Here is a 16,446-nt window from a genome sequence, read left to right on the forward strand (position 1 = left end):
TTATCGCTTTTGGTGAGTAGTATGATTTGAGTTATATATTGGCCAACGGAGAATTTAATAATTTTGGATCAACCCAAAATTTTATAATTATCTGTTGGTCTTGTTGAATCAAGATCGAACCCCGGAAAATCACAGGTTCCATTAGTTCTTCATCACAAAAGAATCACACCTCTTTCACTAACATATTCCTACACTCAAAAACTCGTAGCTACTGTCTAACACCAATTCATCTCAGTACACAGACTCACCAAAATTCTCCACACGAACACACCCCCTCTCTGAAATGGTGAAACCGATTATTGTCCCTCACCACGATCTCGCGCCCCGTTACAGCCGAAGCAACCTTCATAAACTGATGGCAGTCCCCACAAATCCTCAGATTTTTCATGATCCTTATCGGAACAAACCAAGACAAACACATCAACCCGAAAGTAAAAGCCAGCTTCTCACTATGATGCTTCAACAGCTCCCTGTTGCAATAATCCTCCACATCGTGCAGATCGTGCTCAACTTGCCCTCTGAACCCCGACTTCTCCATCTCCTCAAGCAAATCATCCAGCCTCGCGTATATCTCCCCCATCCACGGATGGCTCCTCTCCCCGACCATGAACGAGTGAACACTGTCTTTGATCTCAATCCAGCTCTTCCCCTTCTTCTTCTTGACTTCACTACTCTTGAGCAGTTTCCTTGCTGATGCAACGTCGTCCCATCTCCCGCTTGCAGCATATACGTTTGACAGCAAAACAAGATTCCCAGCATTGTTAGGCTCGATCTTGAAAAATTTTCTTGCTGCCACCTCTACATTTTTATAAACTCTGCATGTGGCCAAGAGCGATCCCCACATGGACGCAGTGGCCTCAAACGGCATTTTCTCAATCATATCCTTGGCCTCGTCAATCCTCCTCGTTCAACCTAGGATATCAACCATACACGAGTAATGCACAGAGCCCGGATTCAAGCCTTGCTCCTTCATCATGTCCAAATACCTCCACCCCTTCTCAGCCAATCCCATGTGAGTGCTAGCAGATAAGATAGAGACATAAGTTACCTCACTCGGATACAGAAATGCCTGTTGCATCTTCTCGAACAACATCATAGCCTCCAAGGGCCTAGCGTGCCTTGCAAAGCCCGAGATATCGTGTTCCAAAGGATCACATTTCTCTTCTCTGCTTCGGAGAAAACAGAGCGATACTGATTAATGCTACCACATCTTGCATAAACATTGATGAGAGAAGAAACAACGTACTCGTTTGCACCAAAACCAGCTTTACACACGACTGCGTGCACTTGCTTCCCAACGCCGTCTAGGCAGCCGAGGCACAGAGAACAGAGGATATCATGAAAATATTCATCTCGACTCCATTTCTCTGCGCTGCGAGAAACAATCTCAATGCCTCCTTGTACAGATCGTTCTGCATGAATCCAGCCATCATCGAGCTCCATGTCACGGCACTCTTCTCCGGTATGGCCTCAAACACGTGCAAAGTGTCATTAATGAATCGGCATTTTGCATAAACATCAAGCAAAGTTGTGCCAACGAAGGCATTCGACTCCATCGACGACTTAACAACTAAGGCATGTAACTGTTTGCTCTCAAAGGGTAAAAAATTCGAGGCGCAAGCGCATAGCACGCTAGACAAGGTGAATTCACTGAACTCCGATCCTTCTCTGAGCATCCAGGCGAATAGAGACAGAGCTGCTTCGCCGTTGCCATTTTGAGTGTAGGTGCCGATCATGGTGTTCAATGAAACCACGCTTCGCAGGCGCATTTGGTCGAACACCTTGCGGGCATGATCCACGGCGCCGCAATTGGAGTAGAAATTGATGAGCATGTTGGAAGCGGAAGTGTTTGATTGTACCGAAATGAGTGATCTGTGCGTGGGAGGATTTTCCCGACTGGATAACTTTCTGTTTGGTGCATTTTTGAACGATGGTTTGCTGAATTTGAAGAAAAGTTTGTCTTGTGCATACCCAAATATGGGATTCTTCTTCTTCTTGATTTTGTTGGTCAGTTTTAGCCAATGTTTTAAAAACCGGACCGGACCGGCCGGTTCGACCGGTTCAACCGTGAACCGGTAGGTGGTCCGATCCGGTTAGCTAAAACCAGTGACATGTTCAACCGCCATGAACCGCCGAAACCGGCCGGCCGAACCGGTCTGGCCGGGAACCGGAAACCGGTTCAAATGCTTTTCAAAATTTTATTCTAAAATTTTGGCTTTGATAGGGGTCGAACTCAAGACCTCTCGGTGAACTTACCGATAATTCTACCACTACACCACAAGAACTTCTTGATAGTAATATGAACATAAGTTATTTTCATATGTTAACCACGAAATATTTTATCTATATAAATTAATAATTCGTGTTTAATACTTATATATGTATATTAAGAATATGTGATTAATTATATTAAAAGTTTAATACTATTTGATTATATACTAGGAGTATTTACTAAATATATATTTTTAATTTATGTTTATTCATATATCTTTGTGTATAATATTACTTTGCCTCATTACTTTTTGAAAATAATACTATGAACTTATTTATTTTTATACATAAATATTAAATTTTTTATTTACAATAACTTACTACTAGTATAATTTATATATTTAATTATATTTGTTGATAAAAAATTAATAAAATTCTATCATTCACTAAAAATATATTCTTTTTAATTTTTATTCTTTTAAGATAATTCATTTTAATTTTATATATTCTTTTAAGAAATTGTTAATTATAATATATTTCTTATATTTTAATTATACTTTTACAATCACTAATGTTTTATAATATAGGAGTTTATAATTATACATAGAGTTTAATACTAGTTTTTAATATTGTGTATTATAATTTATTATTGTATTTACACTTAACGTCATTAAATATTCTAATATTCTTGTTTTCTATAATAATACTATTAAATGTATAATACTATAATATTTATTGATAAAACATTTAATTAAATTTTATTATTTACTACTAAATAAATAAATATATATATAAACAGTATTCCAGTTCAACCAATGGTTCGACCAGTGAACCGGTTGAACCAGTGAACCAGTAATGACGCCGGTTCGCTTGCCGGTCCGGTTTTTAAAACATTGGTTTTAGTTGTGCAGATTGTTGAAATGCGTTTTTGATAAAAGGTGAATGTTATGCAAGATTTAGTTTTTCTGTGCAATAATTTCATTTGGAGTGTCCAAAACGGTTGGGAAATAAATGGGAATCAAGATTTTATGTTACGACTTCATTTGGTTGGTTACTTCAAAGGATCAGAATAAAAAAGGGGATTGGTTTGTCAATTTTATTGGTACACATTTGGCCATTATTTGTCCCATTTTTCAATTTTTTGACATGTCTCTTAATAGACTTCACATTTTATTTACTTAATTTTACTCATATTTTATCATAAAATTATACATAAATATGACTAGTACATCATTAACTTTTTTACATTTATCAAAACCCATATTGGGTCAAAATGGAACATATATTGGAGACGGAGGGAGTACATATTTTTAAATTTGTTTCCTAAAATTAAACCAAATCCTAATTAGAATTACTTAAAATTAGATAATTATAGTAAATTTTAAAACTGAAAAATCAAAATTAAAAAAGAAAAATCTTAAAAACTACTCCCTCCGTCCGTGAAATGTTGTTCAGTTTTGTCATTTCGTTCCGTCCGTAAAATATTGACCACTCTGTTATTACCCTTTTGACTAATTGACCCCAAATTATTTAAAACAAGCCCACCGTCAACCCACCATTAATGAAATCAATATAGACCAATGAATTATTCAACCCTTTATAATCCATTAATCAATATAGATCAAAGAATTAAACAATCAGCCAATTTAAAGAATTATTTAAATATAACCCATTTAAAATCAGCCCTAATTTATTAAACTCATTGGGCCCATCATGGAATTAATCCCAGCCCAAAGAATTATCCTTTTAAATTAATAATATTGGTCGACAACTAATTTGAATTCCTCCCAAATTTCAATTGCCGTTAGAAAAAGCATCACTCCCCTCCACCATCGGTATTCACTCCCTCATTCTCCATTCACCATTTTCCCCAAATTGAGATCCCTAATTTGAGCAACCCTTAATTCCCGTCGCCCCCTCCGACTCACTCTACGCCGGCGACCACAACGCCCTCTCACTCCCTTCTACGTCCTCTCTACACTCCGGCTAAACAACACAGTCAAGTCACGATTCGCCCTTCGTTCCACCACCGCCTTTGCTTTCGGTTCGCGAGGTCTCATCACCACCACTCCGTCGCCGTCAGAACGGAGTTGCTGTGCTACTGTTTGGAAGCCGCTGCCGTGGAATCACCGCAGCCGAACATCAGCGCCGAATCAGGCGCCTCATTGTCCCAGCTTTGCCGCAATGTCTCGCCGTCGCCACTGTTGCCTTTTTCCCTTGTTTATTTGTATTTTCCTGCTATTTTTTGTGTTCCTTTTTGGAATTTCACGGTCTTTGTTGTATGTCAGTGTTTATTTAATCGAGGAAGCGGACAGACTCGCCGTCTGATTTTGATGCTGCCGATTCTCGCCTAGCGGTGAGAGGCGCTCGAGAATCCACCAAGCAGTCGCTGCCATCGGGGTCTCACTTCGGTCGGTGTCATTCTCCAGCCATCTCGGCTGCATTGTCACTATCAATTTCGTCGGACTTCCGTGGACTTCTCGGCTTAAGTAAGTTTCCATTAATTTTCCAATTTACAAATTTTATCTTCCTGTTTGGCTGGATATGTTAGGGAGTTAGATTTGGGTTCATGAGATTGGGTTCTCTTCTTGATTTGTGAAGCTATTAAACTTGTTGTGATGTCCAAACATTCTTGGGTTGAAAGAGCAGGTCACCGCTTGCTTATTTGTACATTGGTGTTATCCCTTTGAGCATTTATCTTAAAATTTGGGCTCAGCCATTGTGAAAGCTAGACCCAATGACTCTCTATTTCTCTCTCGGTTTTGGTGATGAAACAATTGTGTGATAGTGAAACTGATTGGGAGTAGACAACAAACATAAATGGATTGAAAGAAAATCTTTATTTTGATTTGGTTGCTTTACTAGCAACTTTTATTCTCTTAGAGTGATTTTTTCCACTGCATCATGTAACAGTCTGTTTGCTTTCTAAGGGTATTACTAAGGGTCCCACTATGTGGTAAGAAAATGTGGATTTTGTTAAATGTGTCTTTGGAAGGTTGAAATATAAACTAGAGTGTGTTTGCTTTCTAAGGGTATTACTAAGGGTCCCACTATGTGCTAAGAAAATGTGGATTTGTTAAATGTGTCTTTGGAAGGTTGAAATATAAACTAGAGTGTGGGTCATGAACCATAATGGAAATTGCTAATTTTTAGGGGACACCATACGTAGTAATTGTGCTATACTATTGGGGGACGGATGGACTAATTGTTACTAGTATCAGTGCGAACCAAATGATTATACAATGTTGGGGAGTCAATTATTTTAAGCTAGATTAGTACTGTGAATTAGCATATGCATATTACAAGTTCTATTAATAGCGCTTATAACTTTATCCTACTGGCTAACTAAAATCTCACACTTCTGAATTCTTTCTTTATTCCTGATTACGTATTTGTTTTCTTCCTTGTTTCTTAATTCAGTAGTTGTGTGGCAATGGAGGCGTTCTTGTTCTAGTTCTGGCCATCATTAACTTAAAGTTATCGGGGCTCAGACAATATTTCCTCATACATGGCTGCTATCTCCTGCCTAAAATCTAAAGCTTTATCTATTGTGAGTGCACTTTCCAATTAAGATAAGTGGATATATGTCTGTAAATACTACAACTGCTGGTAAAGTTAGCACACCTGAAAATTTTTATGTGCTTATGCTTGTGGTCGGTGTGGTTGTGTGAACTAGCCCTTATGTCTTTAAAGTAAATGTGATTTTTTCCGCTGCAGCTTTTGCACCTTTGTGAAGCTGAAAGTGTATCCTACCTGGATGAGGTGGCCAGCAACACAACAACTCGGGATGTGGCAAAGTCTGGGACTCGAGGTATTGATTTCTAAAATCAAAGTGTAATGCAGTTTCTGTCATAACTCTCAGAGAGATACATATTTAGTTGCTTTTATGATAGACAAAGATTTCCCAGACCCTTTAGATCTATTGTTACAATTACATTGAAAAACCAGAAGTTTTGTTCTCTGAAAATAAACTGAAATAATCTCAAATGTGCTGCAGAAATTTTACACATTCGAGAAAACCCAAATACGACACATTTCAAACTTTTTCTTGTGATTTTTAACTGCCTATTATAATCCTAGTTTGTAGTATTGCCCAGTCGCAATTGGGTCTATAACAAATGTTTATAGGTATACCGTACATTAAGCATTGCAATTTCTCCACTTTGAGAAGATTTTGCCTTCTATACATATGCAGTTGTCAATTTCTCATTTTTCCTTACTTCTATCATGGGCATATGTTTTGTATAGGTTCTTCAATTGCTGAAAAATGTTTGGTATAGATTCAAGACAGTTAAAAGCTCCCTCCGAGGCAAGTTACTCGAAGGGTCAACTGGAACGTAATACAAAGCGCTTGGCAGATGTCGTCTCAGATGCTTCAAATTTTCGGTCATTCATCGTGATAAACTTTGTAAGCTTTCCATCAATACAATTAATTTTAAATATTATAGAGTGTTATAGATTTCATGGTAAGGTTTCTTTGCTTTTCATGATCAAAGGTCGAAATGAGTCAAAGCATGATATCTGAGTTTCTAAGAAAATGTCTTTGCTTATGTGAACTTATGTATTCTTTTCTCTACTTCAGAAGCTGAAAAAGTGTCTAAAGTTAGCAAGAACTTATGTATGCCTGCTTCTAACTCTTCCCTTGGTTAATCAAACATATCTATATTCTAATACTCTGTTGCATGTAGGTTCACAGTTGAGTCATTCTGAATCTTTAGTTCTAGGAGTTTTGAATGAAGATGATGTATAACTGCTGAGGTAATTTGAATATTTGCCTTCCTTCCATGCCGAAATCGGGCATTGATTATTTCTTCATGTCCTATCTTTCTTATTTTGCAATTTAGACAATGAAACATTCTAGCAGATGGTCACACTGCTGTTTCTTATAGTTGCACTCTTTTTTTCTTTAATAAACTTGCTTCACTCACCACAGTTATTCATTATGTGCATGAGTGCATTCTTTACTTAATGTATTTTTAAGGCTATCTAAGATTGACAATTTTCTTGCAGGAGCTTGGGAAGGGGTGGACTGCAGGAGCAACTAGCTTCCTATATTGGACTCTCGGCCCTGATGAGAAAAAAAGAGTAGGTACTTTTTTTTTGTAAGAGATCATCTCATGTAACTTTTCTTGTGATGCAATACTTACCTTTTGTAGTGATGATAAGAGAAATGAAAGAAATTCTCTTTTTTCTATGATATAAAACGTTTCCTTCCTTTCGCTTAAGATTTGAAAGTCATGTTAATAAAAACCAAGTTTAAATAACACTTAATTTGCTCGGGGTCTTACATGATATGCAAATGATTCACACTGTTTTGTAGGGAATAAGCTTCATAAAAAGGAATTTTAAAGCCACAAAAGTAAGGTAGGAAGGTAAGACGAATCTTGTAAAGATGACAGGAAAGATTGCAGTATATATTTAAAGAAAACAATTTTATCCGTCAATCAAAACTGAATGTTTGGAAAGTATCGAAGATGATCTAAATTGACATAGTATTATGTTCTTTATTCTGATAAAGATACACTGGTAGAGGTTTGTTTTCAGCATTTTGGTATGTGAGAAGGTACCAGGTTTCCCAGCAAGGCAGGAAATCCGAGCTTTTATTGTAGTCGTCAAATCCTGGTCTTTGAGGATTCTGGTAACTCTACTTCTCATCTTTTTCGGGTCTCATTCAAACCCGTATACTCAACTTGTGATGTTTCCTACTTATACATGAGTGCCTAACTGCTATTTATTCTCATGCATGCCTGATATGTTGATTTTATAGAGAATTTAAATGTTTTTTTTTGGTAATTGACATGTTATGATTAAGAGTAATTTCCGAGAGGTTGTCTGTCATGGCTCTCTAATATGTGCATCTCCTTAGTTTTTAATGATTTCATACACATCAACAATCGATAAACAACGAATATTACCTTCAGAACTATCCAAAAATTGCCCTAGTACTAAAATGCTTCCACGAACAGAGTTTCACCACTTGCTATTTGTGTGTGCATGCAAGATTTTCTCTCTATTGATTGTCACTACTTTCACCACTTTTTTATGGGTTACTAGTGTGGACTTCATTTCTCTCAAGGGTTGGTCTGTAAACTTGTTGTTGCTTACTAACTTCTGGAGAACTAGGTTTCCCGTGCTTCAGATAAAGTGACAATAGTGTTCTTTGGTGCCCGATTTCTTGAGCTAAGGAGAGAGAACTATTCCGGTTTTGAAAAATTAATTGAAAAAGCCATAGGGCCGATCGACTGAATGAGAGCTTTATCAGTTGCAATCTTGTTGATATTGGTGCATAAAATGATTTAGGCAATAGGACTAAAAGCCTCATATCCAAATTATCACATGCCTAACCCTACATAAACCCCTAGAGAGCCAGTTTGAGCCCCAAAAGCCTTATTTCTTTGTTGAAAATTTTGAAGTCACTATATTAGCCTACTTATTATATCCATTTGTTGGCCTATATTTTCTACCCTAGTCACTAAAATTAAAGTGCTAGCACATTCTTGGAAGGGTATTTATGGTGGCAAGAAAAAGCTGGAAGTCCTGGAACATTTATTAGGTGGTATTCATTTATACTGAGATACAAAGTGAAAAAGCTGTGTGAAAAAAAGGCAGCCTTTAATGTGTGAAAAAAAGCCAATGCTAGAAAAAAATAAAAAATAAAAAGCCAGCCTTTAATGTGTAAAAAAAAAGCCAAGGCTAGAAAAAATAAAAAGGCAGCCTTCATGTGTAAAAAAAAGCCAAGGCTAGAAAAAAAATAAAAAAGGCAGCCTTTCATGTGTAAAAAAAGCCAAGGCTTGTAAAAAAATAAAATAAAAAGGCAGCCTTTCATGAGTAAAAAAAGCCAAGGCTAGAAAAAAAATATCGAGCAAAAAACAGAAATATGCTCAAAAGAATAAGATGACTTGGTTTAGATGGTAGAAAAATCTCAAGTTTGGGGTGTTGAGCTGTCAGAATTTTTTACGCATTCAGTGAGATGTGAAGGATGTTGTGAGGGATGTGCTAGTATTTTAAGAATGGTGATAAGCTACTAATCCAAATATGATCACACCTTTACCAAAAGCCCCGTTACATCCAAATGAATAAGACCTTTACATTTATGCATCATATTGACTTGTGAGCGACGAATTTTGCTTGATTTTGGGAGAAAGATCTTATGTGCTTAAAATAAAGAATAGCCGGAAGAACTTCTCTTTACGAATTAGCGACGATGGTTTGAGACTCCCAAGACATAAATCGAACTTACATTGAAGCATTGGATGCCTAGCTCTTAGGGAATTAGTTCGTGTACAATTCTTGTTCTAAAGTCTTACTCGCGAGTGAATTCGGGGTCAACCTATTTTCTCTAAATGATTCGTGTGATTTGACGTGACTTGAAGTAGAGGATTATCTAATGTCTTGTGAATGTGCTTATTTATCTAATTACAGAGCTGTTGTGTACCAATCTTGCTGTATTCAGGAAAGACTTTCTGTTTGAGTCAGATTACAGAGCTGCTGTGTACCAATCCTGTTGCGTTTGAGGCTACTGAGATAATTCACCATATTCTCGTGTTACTCTTAGTCGATTTGAAGGCATCTCTAAGCATTTAGATTCGTTTTTGCAAATTTTATCTCTCGTGGAACTAAGGTGTTTTCCGTGATAGTTCCTAGTGCATAAATAGACTAGAAAGTACTTAGTCGATCTGAAGGTCAAGGGTGGTAGGGGGCGACTGAGTTCTTAACTTAAAAGATGCGGGGGGAAAGGGTGGAAAACTGAAGGCACAAGTCTATTTATTGATTTTTGAGCTTGCTTTGTGATCTTCTGTTTCTTGGTTGTTGCGCCTATATTTTTCCTACTTATTTAATTCATTCTTTGCTGCATTTTGCAGCTTTATAATTGATCTGTTACATATATTATATTTTTGTTTGTTATACTGTGCCTAACGTTTTTCTACTTTTTCTAATCCACTTTTTGCTACCTTGTAGCATAATTAATATTAACAAACATAGCATCCTATTTTTCTTTGTCTCGTATGCCCTGTACAAATATGTGCTATATAAGTGTTGCTTTGAAATGTAAAACCCATTGATTGTCAAATCTTGGCTTCATAATATATCTGTTAAATGTTTTTATAGGCTCTTTCCCATTACTTACTACACACATTTCCTTTTTACTTTGGCATTCGGTTTGCTGTACTTGCATCTAAAAAAAGAAATCACGGGCCTTGGAAGCTGGTTGAGCACTCAATTAGTGTCAAGTAAAGATACTTTCTATGAGGTTAGTGTTGCCACTACTGTAGCAAGGTGACTGATCTTTCTCATGATTTTAATTTTTTTGCAATGCAAGAATGGAAACTGCAGCTTGTTGCCACTATGTAGTAAATACTTTAACTACAATAGATGGAATCTAGACTACTTCGATTTCTGTATATTTGGTCAAGTTCCTCAACAATTTAATTTGACTTAACATCTCTTATATGCCGGTTAAGTAGTTTTGTACATAGTCTACTGTGTTTGAGTTTGTTTTCTTTACCTGTCCGTTTGATGATTATGATTGATACAACAAAATAAATTCTGGTTTTCTGAGTGAACATAAGAACAAATTAATAGTGTTGTAATATACTATTCAACATAACTATGAGTTGTAATGTTACCATGTTCTAAAATTTTCAGTTTACCTATAATGTTTATCCTTTGTGAATGCTTCTGCTTCAGGATCAGTCATTAAACATCAACGTGTGACTCACCTTATGCTGAGTATTGCTTTACGAGCTGTTTTAGATGCTTTGAGTAAGCCTGCAGATCGGTAAGTTTGTCCCTTCCTCGGTTATCTGTGAATTCAGTCTGACCTTGGATTTATGACATTGAGATGTTTTTCTCTGGGAGTAAGGCATTGGAGCAGTTTGTGGACAGTATCATTGAGTATTACTTCTCCAGTTTAGTTTTGACCACCTCACTATTTATTACAACGAGTTGAAGGGTATAAAGCTGCAACCAATATTTGCTTCAATATTCAAACATTTATTTAATAAACCTAACTTTAGTTCGATATTAAGTGTGCCATTTCATACTAAAGCCATCAATGAAGAACTACTGCAAAATCTTTCTGATGCTCTACACTTATCGGTACCGGATAAAATTGGAGTTGGTCTTGCTTTGTCTAATTCTGAAGAACACGATATCTTTATGATACTAAGAAGTGTGGTTAGTTATTCTCTTCTTTGTACATACATTTAGATATATTGTTTTGTTTAGTTGTAGGAAGTGGAATACATACATAAGTTTTTTCTCCTTGGAATTCTTCCGCATGTTTCACTAAACCTATAACCCTTTTCTTGGCTGTATGCAGGAAAGAATTTCTGTTTGACACAATTTAGAGAGCTGTGTGCCAAACCTACTGCGTTTGAGGCTACTGTGATAATTCAGCATATTCTCGTGTTACTCTTAGTCAATTTGAAGTCTTTAATTATTTAGATTCATTCTTGCAAATGTTATCTCTTGTTCCACTACTAAGGTTTTTCTGTTATAGTTCCTAATGCATAAATAGACTAGAATGTACTTGGTCGATATAAAGGTCGAGGGTGGTAGGGGGCGACTAACTTCTTAACTTAAGAGAAACGGCGGAATAGGGTGGAAAACAAAAGGCACAAGTCTATTTATTGGTTTTTGAGCTTGCTTTGCTTGATCTTCTGCTTCTTGGTTGTTGCGCCTACAATTTTCTATTTATTCAATTCATTCTTTGCTGCCTTTTGCAGCTTTATAATTAACCTGTAACATATATTATATTTTTGTGTGTTATGACGTTTTTCTACTTTTTTCTAATCCCCTGTTTGCTACCTTGCAGCTTTATAATTAATACATACATAGTATCCTAGTTTCTTTGTCTTATATGCCGTGTACAAATATGTCTTATATTAGTTATTCTTTGATATATAAACCCCATTGATTGTCAAATCTTGGCATCTTAATATATCTGTTAATTGTTTTTATAGGCTCTTTCCCAAGTACTTACTAGACACATTTCCTTTTTACTTCGGCATTAGGTTTGCTGAACTTGCTTCTAAAAAAGAAATCGTGGGCCTTGGAAGCTGGTTGAGCACTTAAATAGTGTTGAGTAAAGATACTTTCTAGAGGTAAGTGTTGCCACTTCTGTTGCAGGTTGACTGATCTTTCTCATGATTTTAATATTTTTGCAATGCCGGAATGTAAACTGCAGCTTGTTCCCACTACTATAGTAAATAATTTAATTACAATTTATGTAATCTTGACTACTCCGATTTCCGTATATTTGATGCCATGATTTTTTCTGTTACATTTATCTGTCTGGTCAAGTTCCTCAAAAATTTAATTTGACTTAACATCTTTTATATACCAGTTAATTAGTTTTATACATAGTCTACTGTGTTTGAGTTTGTTATCTTTAACTGTCCGTTTGATGATTATGATTGATACAACAAATTCTGGTTTACTTAGAGAACATAAGAACATATTAATAGTGTTGTAAAATACTCTTCAACCTAACTATGTTTGTTGTAATGGTACCCCGTTCTAAAATTTTCAGCTTGCCTATAATGTTTATCCTTTGTGAATGCTGCTTCAGGATCAGTCATTAAGCATCAACTTGTGACTAACCTTATGCTGGGTATTGCTTTACGAGCTGTTTTCGATGCTTTGAGGAAGCTTGCAAATTCAAAAGTTTGTTCCTTCCTAGGTAATTGGTTAATGTTATTATTGTGAATTTCAGTATGACCTTGGCTTTATGACATTCTGATGTTTTCCTTTGGGAGCAAGGCATTGGAGCAGTTTGTGGGTCATCTCATTAAGAATTATTGATCCAGTTCAGATTTGAGCACCTCACTATTTATTCCAGCGAGTTGAAGGGTATAAAGCTGCAACCAATAATTGCTTCACTAATCAAATATTTATTTATTAAACCTAACTTTAGTTCGATATTAAGTGTGTCATTTCATACTAAAGCCATCAATGAAGAACTACTGCAAAATCTTTCTGATGCTCTACACTTGTCGGTACCTAATAAAATTTGGGTTGGACTTGCTTTGTTTAATTATGAGGAACACGATATCTTTATGATACTAAGAAGTGTGGTTAGTTATTCTCTTCTTTGTACATACATTTAGATATATTGTTTTGTTTAGTTGTAGGAAGTGGAATACATACATAAGTTTTTTCTCCTTGGAATTCTTCCGCATGTTTCACTAAACCTATAACCCTTTTCTTGGCTGTATGCAGGAAAGAATTTCTGTTTGACACAATTTAGAGAGCTGTGTGCCAAACCTACTGCGTTAGAGGCTACTGTGATAATTCAGCATATTCTCGTGTTACTCTTAGTCAATTTGAAGTCTTTAATTATTTAGATTCATTCTTGCAAATGTTATCTCTTGTTCCACTACTAAGGTTTTTCTGTTATAGTTCCTAATGCATAAATAGACTAGAATGTACTTGGTCGATATAAAGGTCAAGGGTGGTAGGGGGCGACTAACTTCTTAACTTAAGAGAAACGGCGGAATAGGGTGGAAAACAAAAGGCACAAGTCTATTTATTGGTTTTTGAGCTTGCTTTGCTTGATCTTCTGCTTCTTGGTTGTTGCGCCTACAATTTTCTATTTATTCAATTCATTCTTTGCTGCCTTTTGCAGCTTTATAATTAACCTGTAACATATATTATATTTTTGTGTGTTATGACGTTTTTCTACTTTTTTCTAATCCCCTGTTTGCTACCTTGCAGCTTTATAATTAATACATACATAGTATCCTAGTTTCTTTGTCTTATATGCCGTGTACAAATATGTCTTATATTAGTTATTCTTTGATATATAAACCCCATTGATTGTCAAATCTTGGCATCTTAATATATCTGTTAATTGTTTTTATAGGCTCTTTCCCAAGTACTTACTAGACACATTTCCTTTTTACTTCGGCATTAGGTTTGCTGAACTTGCTTCTAAAAAAGAAATCGTGGGCCTTGGAAGCTGGTTGAGCACTCAAATAGTGTCGAGTAAAGATACTTTGTAGAGGTAAGTGTTGCCACTTCTGTTGCAGGTTGACTGATCTTTCTCATGATTTTAATATTTTTGCAATGCCGGAATGTAAACTGCAGCTTGTTCCCACTACTATAGTAATTAATTTAATTACAATTTATGTAATCTTGACTACTCCGATTTCCGTATATTTGATGCCATGATTTTTTCTGTTACATTTATCTGTCTGGTCAAGTTCCTCAAAAATTTAATTTGACTTAACATCTTTTATATACCAGTTAATTAGTTTTATACATAGTCTACTGTGTTTGAGTTTGTTATCTTTAACTGTCCGTTTGATGATTATGATTGATACAACAAATTCTGGTTTACTTAGAGAACATAAGAACATATTAATAGTGTTGTAAAATACTCTTCAACCTAACTATGTTAGTTGTAATGGTACCCCGTTCTAAAATTTTCAGCTTGCCTATAATGTTTATCCTTTGTGAATGCTGCTTCAGGATCAGTCATTAAGCATCAACTTGTGACTAACCTTATGCTGGGTATTGCTTTACGAGCTGTTTTCGATGCTTTGAGGAAGCTTGCAAATTCAAAAGTTTGTTCCTTCCTAGGTAATTGGTTAATGTTATTATTGTGAATTTCAGTATGACCTTGGCTTTATGACATTCTGATGTTTTCCTTTGGGAGCAAGGCATTGGAGCAGTTTGTGGGTCATCTCATTAAGAATTATTGATCCAGTTCAGATTTGAGCACCTCACTATTTATTCCAGCGAGTTGAAGGGTATAAAGCTGCAACCAAAATTGCTTCACTATTCAAATATTTATTTATTAAACCTAACTTTAGTTCGATATTAAGTGTGTCATTTCATACTAAAGCCATCAATGAAGAACTACTGCAAAATCTTTCTGATGCTCTACACTTGTCGGTACCTAATAAAATTTGGGTTGGACTTGCTTTGTTTAATTATGAGGAACACGATATCTGCACGATACCAGGATGTGTGGTTAGTTATTCTCTTATTTGTACATACATTTAGATATAATTTTTTGTTTAGTTGTAGGAAGTGGAATACATACAACAGTTTATTATTTTTCTCTCCTTGGAATTCTTCTACGTGTTGCACTAAACCTGTAACCCTTTTCTTTGTTGTATGCAGGAAAGACTTTCTGTTTGAGTCAGATTGCTGCGTTTGAGGCTACTGAGATAATTCAGCATATTCTTGTGTTATTCTTGGGAAACTAGGGTGTTTTCCGTGATAGTTCCTAGTTGTCTATAATGTTGTAAAATACGCTTCAACCTAACTATGTTACTTGTAATGTTACCCCGTTCTAAAATTTTCAACTTGCCTATAATGTTTATCCTTTGTGAATGCTTGTGCTTCAGGATCAGTCATTAAGCATCAACTTGTGACTAACCTTATTCTGGGTATTGCTTTACGAGCGGTTTTCAATGCTTTGAGGAAGCTTGCATATTCAAAAGTTTGTTCCTTCCTAGGTATTTGGTTAATGTTATTATTGTGAATTTCAGTCTGACCTTGGCTTTATGACATTCTGATGTTTTCCTTTGGGAGCAAGGCATTGGAACAGTTTGTGGACCGTCTCATTTAGTGGCCACTGTACTGCCATCATATCCTGCACTTTGTAACATTTATAGGGAGGGCACTTAACAGTATTTCAGCGGCTTATACTGAACTGATGTTAGCCATAGTGCCAATACTGATCACCGACACAGTCATATTCAATCTTCATCTCCACATATAGAGGTATTAAACATGTAATGTTATCTTCCTGTTAAGTAGTTTAACCTGCATATGAGAAACAGATGATTGATTCTTAGAAAACATGACAAAAAGTGTTATCTCGATGTCTTCATCCAAATCATCTTCCCACATGCCTATATGTGGTTTCTAGTTTCACCTTGTCTATGTGGTTGTGGATAATACTTCTACTCCAAGTGATTTGTGTGAACTCATGATCACTGCAATTTCATCCTTTTGGTTTCAGACTGCAGGCCCACCATTTTCTCTGATCGGACCCGGCAGCATATTGTCTGGATTAGCAATTCCCTCTTCGATCCCACTACAACAGAGACCACCAAGTTCTCTAGATGAGAGTTCACTCCTAATTACATGAAGCCATCACAACACACCTACCCTTCCTAAGGCAAGTAATAGGGTCTTTGTCTACTTTGATGTAGTTCACTTGATACTTTTTCATTTTTACCTTGTTTTGACTGTATTATTAAGAGCTAATCTACTCAA

General features: G+C 36.0%; 1 long non-coding RNA gene and 1 pseudogene across 4 annotated transcripts; one reads left to right on the forward strand and one right to left on the reverse strand.

Annotated features, from left to right (window-relative positions):
• Window positions 1–163: 163 nt before the first annotated feature.
• Window positions 164–3,193, reverse strand: LOC121741333 (annotated as a pseudogene).
• Window positions 3,194–4,005: 812 nt separating this feature from the next.
• On the forward strand, window positions 4,006–16,348 carry LOC121811686. 4 transcript variants are annotated; one of them, XR_006052752.1, is made up of 20 exons: window positions 4,006–4,397; window positions 4,500–4,700; window positions 5,632–5,761; window positions 5,929–6,022; window positions 6,460–6,619; window positions 6,900–6,969; window positions 7,222–7,296; window positions 7,532–7,583; window positions 7,730–7,849; window positions 10,398–10,462; window positions 10,900–10,990; window positions 11,075–11,164; window positions 11,241–12,317; window positions 12,785–12,895; window positions 12,976–14,218; window positions 14,686–14,796; window positions 14,877–15,189; window positions 15,343–15,680; window positions 15,761–15,948; window positions 16,190–16,348. It is a non-coding gene; the product is annotated as an uncharacterized LOC121811686 (long non-coding RNA). The 4 variants fall into 4 exon arrangements; XR_006052750.1 differs by lacking the exons at window positions 7,532–7,583; window positions 7,730–7,849; window positions 10,398–10,462 and having other exon boundaries at window positions 10,900–12,317; XR_006052751.1 differs by lacking the exons at window positions 6,900–6,969; window positions 7,532–7,583; window positions 7,730–7,849; window positions 10,398–10,462 and having other exon boundaries at window positions 10,900–12,317.
• The last annotated feature ends 98 nt before the right edge of the window (window positions 16,349–16,446 follow it).

Source organism: Salvia splendens, chromosome 7 (genome assembly GCF_004379255.2).
Source record: "Salvia splendens isolate huo1 chromosome 7, SspV2, whole genome shotgun sequence".
In the NCBI taxonomy this organism is placed as follows: Eukaryota; Viridiplantae; Streptophyta; class Magnoliopsida; order Lamiales; family Lamiaceae; genus Salvia; species Salvia splendens.